Here is a 7,238-nt window from a genome sequence, read left to right on the forward strand (position 1 = left end):
GAGACACAAAATCCCTTTTATTCGGATCAGCCAAAACAACGCGGGTCGCTTTGCGAGTTTCTTAAGTTCTCCGGAACGCTTCGGCAGGCTAGATGAGTTTTGAAACAGGGGTCTGCAACCTGCAGCTCTCCAGGTGTGCATGTACTACAAATCCCATCAGCCCCTGATGGGAATTGTAGTCCATGAACATCTGGAGAGTCGCAGGTTGCAGACCCCTTGTTTTAAAAGACAGAGAGAGAACAGGGGCGGGCGGGGAAGGGGGGGATGTTCCAGGCCTGCCCTGAAGACTTCTTCAGCAAGGAGCAGCAGTGGCATAGTGGCTAAGAGCAGATGCATTCTGATCTGGAGGAACCGGGTTTGATTCCCAGCCCTGCTGCTTGAGTTGTGGAGGCTCATCTGGGGAATTCAGATTAACCTGTGCACTCCCACACAGGCCAGCTGGGTGACCTTGGGCTAGTCACAGCTTCTCGGAGCTCTCTCAGCCCCACCTACCTCACAGGGTGATTGTTGTGAGGGGGGAAGGTCAAGGAGATTGTAAGCCCCTTTGAATCTCCTGCAGGAGAGAAAGGGGGGATATCAATCCAAACTCCTCCTCCTCCTCCTCCTCCTCCTTCTTCTTCTTCTTCTTCTTCTTCTTCTTCTTCTTCTTGAACACCTGTCAGATCTTATGAGGATGGGGCTGCCAACTTTCAGGTGGTAGCTAGAGATCTTGTGGGATTACAATTGATCTCCAGGTGACAGAGATCTGTTCTCCTGTAGAATTTGGCTGCCTTGGAAGATGGGCTCTGCTGCATGATACCCCATTGAGGAGCAGTAGTGGCATAGTGGTTAAGAGCAGGTGCACTCTAATCGGGAGGAACTGGGTTTGATTCCCCGCTCTGCCGCTTGAGCTGTTATCTGGGGAATTTAGATTAGTCTGTGCGCTCCAACACACACCAGTTGGGTGACCTTGGGCTAGTCACAGTTCTTCGGAGCTCTCTCAGCCCCACCCACCTCACAGGGTGTTTGTTGTGAGGGGGGAAGGGAATGGAGATTGTCAACCCCTTTGAGTCTCCTTGCAGAAGAGAAAGGGGGATATAAATCCAACTCTTCTTCTTCTGCTTCTTCCTTCACTTCCCCAAATTCTGTTGCCCTTGAGCTGTACCCCCGAAATCTCTAGGTATTTTCCAGTTCAGGTCAGGCAACACTGCTTAAGGCAGATTGGGCTGTTTGTGGACCTTGGGAAAGTCACTTGTGATGCAGAATCCAGACAGAGGTCAAAACCCAATGCAGATTTCTGTAGGCTTATAATGCATGCTGAGCCTTGTGTTGGGTTGTGACCAGACAGTCTGTGTTGGTTCCTAAGAATTCCATGTTCCAAATGTTTCCGGTGGCCGAGGCTAGCCCGGTCTCATCGAATCTCAGAAGCTAAGCAGGGTCAGAACTTGGATGGGAGACCCCCAAGCAACATCAAGGTTGCTCTTCAGAGGGAGACTACCCAAACCACCTCTGTTAGTCTTCTGACTTGAAAGCCCCGTAAGGGTCAGAAGTCAGCTACAACTTGAGGGCACTTTGATGTTTCTTGAACAAAACGAAAGCTCAAATGGTACAGGGGCCTGCAACCTGCGGCTCTCCAGATGTTCACGGACTACAATTCCCATCAGCCCCTGCCAGCATGGTCAATTGGCTCTATCATAGAACTAGAAACCTGATAGCCAGTCAGAGGCATATCTAGGGAAAATGTAGCCCGATGCAAAATCTGAGTTTTCCACACACACCCTGACCCCCCCCCTCCATATGGGAGGCCACCCTCCCCCATCACAACATAAGAACATAAGAAAAGAACATAAGAACAAGCAACTGGATCAGAACAACTGGATCAGACCAGAGTCCATCTAGTCCAGTGGTGGCAAACCTTTGGCACTCCAGATGTTATGGACTACAATTCCCATCAGCCCCTGCCAGCATGGCCAATCGGCCATGCTGGAAGGGGCTGATGGGAAGTGTAGTCCATAACATCTGGAGTGCCAAAGGTTTGCCACCACAGATCTAGTCCAACTCTCTGCTACTTGCAGTGGCCCACAACCAAACAACATTTTTTTGCACCAGGTCATCTCAAAATCACCATCACATGATATGGACCCGAGGGGAAGGAGGAGGGGTGTGGGGGGCAATTCCCCTCACATGACTAAATGGCCGCAGCCTGGAGACCTTTGACCCCATATGTGACCCTCGGTGATACGCCCCATAACCAGTTTCACTCAATAACCTTATAAAGCAGGAAACTGATTTTGGCAGAATGTTTTTTTTAATCATGGAAATTTATCTGAAGCTTCTGCTGCTATTGTCTTCAAAAATTCATTTTTAGGGGAGTGAGATCCCATCACACACTGTTCATCAGCATGGTTTTCATGCGCAGTCCCACACTGGAACCGTACATGCGCTGTCCCGCTGTGGAGAGCTTCTAGCAAGCTTTTCCAGAAAGATCTGAGGAAAGATCTGAGCTTTCCCAGAAAAATCTGAGGTACTGGATGCTCTCTCCCCTCCCGTTCAAAGATGGGGCCTGTCTTTCCCGCCTAATGATCATGCAAGAGTGTACTTCTCCTGCCACTGTGGAGAAAGGGCATAGTAGGCTGATCTGCATCTTTGTTCGGAGGTGAACTTATTCGGTGGTGAAACTTGTGATTTATGCACTTTAATTGACCGGTTTCCCTGAATGAAGGCTTAAAGGGCTCGCAATGACGGTTTTCCACACACACACCCGGGCACCCCCAGGGGCGAGGAGAGGGGATGGAAGCTGGCAAAGTCCAGGAAGAAGAAGAAGAAGAAGAAGAAGAAGAAGAAGAAGAAGAAGAAGAAGAAGAAGAAGAAGAAGAAGAAGAAGAAGAAGAAGAAGAAGAAGAAGAAGAGGAGGAGGAGGAGGAGGAGGAGGAGGAGGAGGAGGAGGAGGAGGAGGAGGAGGAGTTTGGATTTATATCCCCCCTTTCTCTCCTGTAGGAGACTCAACGGGGCTTACAATCTCCTTGCCCTTCCCCCCTCACAACAAACACCCTGTGAGGTGGGTGGGGCTGAGAGAGCTCAGAAGAACTGTGACTAGCCCAAGGTCACCCAGCTGGCGTGTGTGTGAGTGTACAGGCTAATCTGAATTCCTCAGATAAGCCTCCACAACTCAAGCGGCAGAGCTGGGAATCAAACCCAGTTCCTCCAGATCAGAGAGCACCTGCTCTTAGCCACTGCACCACTGCTGCTCCTGTGGGACTCACCTGTGGGTCTCACCTTCCCGACTTGCTCTGCTGCCCAGCGGGGCTACCCAGAAGGCGTGTGAATGGGGCAGCGAGGGGTTTGGCCCATCGGCATCCTCAGGGTGGCTGGCCCAGTGTGCTATCTGCAGAGGGGAGGGCCTTTCCTTTCCTGGAGAGTGCCAGCCGTGCAGGACCTGGGGGAAAGGAGGAGGGGTGATTTTCCATCTCCCATGTGACTAAATGGGTGCCGCCCAGGGACATTTGCCCCCATATGTCCCCCTGGGCAGTACGCCCCTTATCCCAGTCACCCCAAAAGAGCTCCCGTCGGCACCTGTGGCCAGTGCTTAAGCTTTGTCCAAGCCCTGGTTAAGAAGCCAAAGAAGAAAGGGGGCAAGAATCCATCAAAACCTATTGAGTGAGAGCAGAGGCACATAGGTGGATTCCCCAGAAGGCAAATGTAATGAGTCTAGGCCACTATATGAACTGTTGGGGGGGGGGGGGGCTTTGCACAGGTCCACCCCAAAAATGAGTCTGCCCCAATTGGCCATGCTGTCGGGGGCTGATGGGAATTTTAGTCCATGAACATCTGGAGAGCCACAGGATGCACACCCCTGGTACACTATCAATACAAGGCTGTACTGTTAAGGGTTCTTAGGCCAGGCGACATTACCATCTGCGTTCCTAGTCACCTTCTGATTTGGATGAGGGTCCTGATTCAGAGTAGGAGCCATGTGGCGTGGTGGTTAAGTGCTTGCACTGCCACTCACACGGTCAGGAGTTCAAGCCCCCTGTGGGTCAGATATCCTGGCAGCTGGCTCATGGTCAACTCAGCCATCCATCCATCCATCCATTCCTTGGTCGGTAAATGAGTACCTAGCACATAGCTAGGGAAAGCAATGGCAAGCTACCCCACAAAAACAGCTTGCCTATGAAATCACTGCTTGCAGTGGTACCCCAGGGTCGGACACGACTGAAGAGGAAACTTTACCTTTTACCTGATTCAGAAAACTCTTCTCATCCAATGGAGGACATTCCCAGAGAGCCTTCACCAACTCCTCCACTGGTAGACATCAGAACTTAGACTGAGAAGCTTGAGAAGATGGCTGGAGTGTTGAAGTTGCCGTACAGGCTTCGACGCCACTGCACAATGACCCTATTTTGGATATTTTATATGTCCCTAAATCAGAACCATTGGCTCTACCCATAGTTAAGGGTTTTAAGGCTGTAGTTTTGCAGAGGTGGTCTTGGCCAGTATCAGCCTATGTGTTGACTAAAAGGCTAGAACATGTTTACCAAATTGAACAAGAAGGCTGTGATTGGGGTGCTGTGTGGTTTCCAGGCTGCATGGCCGTGTTCTAGGAGCATTTTCTCCTGACATTTCACCGGCATCTGTGGCTGGCATCTTCAGAGGATGCCAGTCACAGATGCAGGCAAAACGTCGGGAGAAAATGCTCCTAGAACACGGCCATGCAGCCCGGAAACCACACAGCACCCCAGCGATTCTGGCCGTGAAAACCTTCAACAAGGCTGTGATTTTTTTGTTCCATCATCCCACAGCAAAGTCTGTCATTACAGAGGCCTTGTCCTCCCGATACTGCACACGTTTCCACATCTTCCCTTCCCGTAAAGAAGGAAGGAAGCTTGACACATTCGGCCGGAAAATATATTTTAACCGGGGCCTTGGGGTTTCAGATAGCCAATGTAATGGCTACTTCGTGCTGTTATAGATCTTACTGTGGGATAAGATCACCCAACATGTCTCAGCCTTAACAGAAGACAGAAAATCCCTCATTAAAATGATTCAGTCCGAGGGAATACAGTTAGTCAGGCAGCTAATCACTGCCTCTAAGCGCATTGTGGATACCACAAGTAGAACAATGGCCACTTCTATTACGCCTCTACTGCCACTCTTGACTGTGCTCCTCTTCCTTGCCACAAGATACTAAAACCAGGATTGAGGGCATGCCGTTTGACAGCACCAATCTGTTCAGTGAACAGACCAATGTTACTCTGGAGAAGATTAGGAAGAGTAGATATACTGGCAGGTCAGTGGGGGTCATCCTACAGCACCCCACTTATAAGCCCCACTATTTCCCCAGCATAGGCAACCTTATCACATCATAATAGATATTATTTGTCATCTTATGTGCATCAGGGACAATTTTAACAGCCCTATTCTGACCAACATCAGGATAAAAGTTTCAGTCAGAGCCGGAAAGGTAGAAAAGAGACCCGTTCCCCTTCAACCTCCTTGCCTAAGTCAAAGCAAAATGCCAACCTATATGATATAGACTGTCTAGGGTTTTTTTTTAATGTTTGGTGTCTTGTTACTACTAATGACTGGGTTTTGAGCAGTGGTGGGATCCAAAATTTTTAATAACAGGTTCCCATGGTGGTGGGATTCAAATTGTGGCGTAGCGCCAATGGGGATGGGCGGGGCATGACGGGGCGTGGCCGGGCATTCCAGGGGCGGGGCATTCCTGGGCGGGGCTGTGGCAAGGACGCAGCCGCTGCGCCGGTCCTTGGGCGGGAAACGAATGCACGCAGGCGCAGGCTGCCACGCACGCCGGTGCACCTCCTGCTAGACTGCTTCAAGTTCTGCGCGCTACTGCTGAGAGGAGGGGGGCGTGAATCCAAGGCTGCACCACGCGGGCAAAAAATCACCAAATAGTAACCCCCTCTCGGCACACACAAATAATTAGTAACCTACTCTCAGGAACCTGTGAGAAGAACCTGCTGGATCCCACCTCTGGTTATGAGTATCATTAAACAAGGTTGCTTTTGGGATTTCAAACTGCCTCCTTGTTACGCTGGTTCTAAGGTTGTTTGCACACAACCTCCGCCATTAGTACAACAGGAGTTTGCAAACCTGCTTGCTAAAGGTGCCATCCAAAGGACCCTGCGAACAAACTTTTTTCTGCCTTTTATTTCAAATATTTTGGGGTAGATATAAAAGGAGGAGGTTCCAGACCTATCCTGGATTTGCGGGGACTTCACAAGTATATTAACGTTTAAAAATTCAGAATTGTTACCCTAACTGAAATTCTCCTCTTACTGTCCTCAGGGGTGTGGATGGCTGTGATAGATTTCGATTTCAAATACCTTTAATGGCATATAAATAGTTTAACATTAACATTGCAAGATAATAACAGCCTTTACAACTTCTGACGAGTTAAAATAACACCATTAAAAAATTTAGCCACCACTTCCAACAGCTCGTAGTTGTGGCTGTTTAACAGATACATAACCTTCTGTTTATCTGTAATGCCTTCACGTCCATGCAGGAAGGGGATTATGTGCTTCTTCCTATCTATCTCATAAAAAGGACAATCCAACAGTATATGAGATACTGTTTCCACAGAACCCATGCCACACGCCATTTTCCCATCGCCATTTGCGAACGTTGAAGATTTTTGAGATTTACATGTTAGCAATCACATTTCCAGTTCACTGTTCTGCATTTTGGTCTAGCAACTGCCCCCAGAGTCTTTACTAAAGGCATTGCAGAAGTCATCTCTTATTTTGCATTGCATAATTGCACCATATTTCCATATCTAGATGACTGGTTGGTGGTGGCATAAGATTCAGACACATTGCAATCGCATACTTCTCTGATCACTGACATAGTGCAGAGCCTTGGTGCAGTTATCAGCAAATCATCACTGGCACCCCGACAGAAGCTAGAGTTTATATGGGGCTCTCCTTGACTCTAATTTGGGTAGAGCTTTCCTTTCAAGGATATAATTGATTCACAATATGCTTCAAAAATTCTGCACCCGTAGGTTTCATTCAACCAGCTTTTAATATTCAAAAACTGTTGGGGTCTGTGACCTTCCCCACCACAATGGTTCTCCAATGAGGCCTATTCAAAACTGGTTTGTTAGAGTATTTAACCTCGGTCTCTGGCTCACAATGGAAGATGTTTTCAATCCCCCAGAACAATATTATGCTCCCTAACTTGGTGGTTCCCCCTCAGAGAACCTTCCTGGGGGAATGCCTTTCAGGCCACAAGACTCT

Source organism: Sphaerodactylus townsendi, linkage group LG14 (genome assembly GCF_021028975.2).
Source record: "Sphaerodactylus townsendi isolate TG3544 linkage group LG14, MPM_Stown_v2.3, whole genome shotgun sequence".
NCBI classification, from domain to species: Eukaryota; Metazoa; Chordata; class Lepidosauria; order Squamata; family Sphaerodactylidae; genus Sphaerodactylus; species Sphaerodactylus townsendi.